Source organism: Myotis brandtii, unplaced genomic scaffold (assembly GCF_000412655.1).
Source record: "Myotis brandtii unplaced genomic scaffold, ASM41265v1 scaffold247, whole genome shotgun sequence".
In the NCBI taxonomy this organism is placed as follows: domain Eukaryota; kingdom Metazoa; phylum Chordata; class Mammalia; order Chiroptera; family Vespertilionidae; genus Myotis; species Myotis brandtii.
The window spans coordinates 840688-842066 of record NW_005359352.1 but is presented as its reverse complement, the minus strand read 5'-3'; the positions used below and the strand labels follow the sequence as shown (position 1 = coordinate 842066).

The 1379-nt window shown below is 54.0% G+C and overlaps 1 protein-coding gene across 1 annotated transcript in view; it reads left to right on the top strand.

The window, feature by feature from the left end:
* The window catches only part of RRM2 (ribonucleotide reductase M2), an 18061-nt gene that overhangs the window by 10980 nt on the left and 5702 nt on the right, over positions 1–1379 (top strand). The gene's annotated exons all lie outside the window — the stretch shown is intronic.

The window sequence follows — 1379 nt, the reverse complement described above, 5'->3', positions numbered from 1 at the left end:
GTTTTCTGCGCGCACATGTGTATTTCGGTGGCCGGGGGGTGGGGGTGGGGGGGAAAACGGAACTAAAGACGGAGCCACGGCTTCTGCTGGCGCCCAGGTGACTCGATGCCTCCTGTGCTCGGACGGGAACCGCAGCCCGCCCTTCGCGTCCGGCCGTTAGCGACTTGCAGGCTAACGCCCCTGACAAATCAAAAGACGCAACTGCAGAGGCGCCGAAACGCACCAAGTTCCTGCCTCTCAGCTCCTCCGCCCGCTCCGCGCCCAGGAAGCAGTAACTGAGCTCCTGGCTCCGCAGCCATTCTCGGAACTTGCAGGACTTTTTGCGCCGTTTGCCATGTTGCAGACAGTTTCCAGGACTTTTTGCGCCGTTTGCCATTTTGCAGACAGTTTCCAGGACTTTTTGCGCCGTTTGCCATTTTGCAGACAGTTTCCAGGACTTTTTGCGCCGTTTGCCATTTTGCAGACAATTTCCAGGGCTTTTTGCGCCGTTTGCCATTTCTCAAGCCGTGTTGACCCAGCCGTGTTGACACAGCAGCCACAGTGTCAGTGGGAGGCCGCCCCAAAGGCCCGCTCTGTCCTTGAGTTAGCTTGGAGGTTTACAAAGGACTGAGCATTTCACATGCATCATCTCATTTATTCCTCACGCATAAGCCCGGGGGGTAGTCCCTACACCAGAAGGTTGTGGGTTCGATTCCCAGCCAGGACAGTACCCAGGTTGCGGGTTCGAATACCGGCCAGGGTACATACCCAGGTTCGACCGCCCAAGGGGCGCATAGGGGAGGCAACCGATTGATGTTTCTCTCACTTGGTTGCTTCTCTCTCATTTCTCTCTCCCTTTTTCTCTAAAATCAACTATAAAACACACTTAAAAAAGTAATCCCGGGGGTGGCACAGATGGAACAAGGTGGAAGGCCTAGGCGACGGGGTCACACTTACATGTTCCTATGAAAACTATTTGAATATTTGTTTTATATGGATTTTTATTCAATTCTCAAACATGCTACCGCAGAGCGCCCCTCAGCTGCCAGGCAAGCATTTCAGAAATAAAAAATAAAAAATAAATTAAAAAAAAAGTAATCCCACGGGTCAAATATGGTTACAAGTCCCACTTTACCGAATCTTGAACTCATCTGCAAGGCGGGAACCAGTAGTCAGCACTCTACACCTCAGCGTCGGCTCTGGGACCTTGCCCCCCCCTCCATCCCCCCCCTATCCCCACCCCATCCCGCCCCAAACCCGTCCGCAAGCTGACGCTTTGCAGTCCTTGCAGCCATCTCATTTGCAGACTTAATTGGGGGGATGGGCACAGCCAATAGGGAGGGTTCTCCGCCCGGAGGGGCTCATTCCGCGGGATTTTAAAAGCCGGGCGGGCGGCGGGG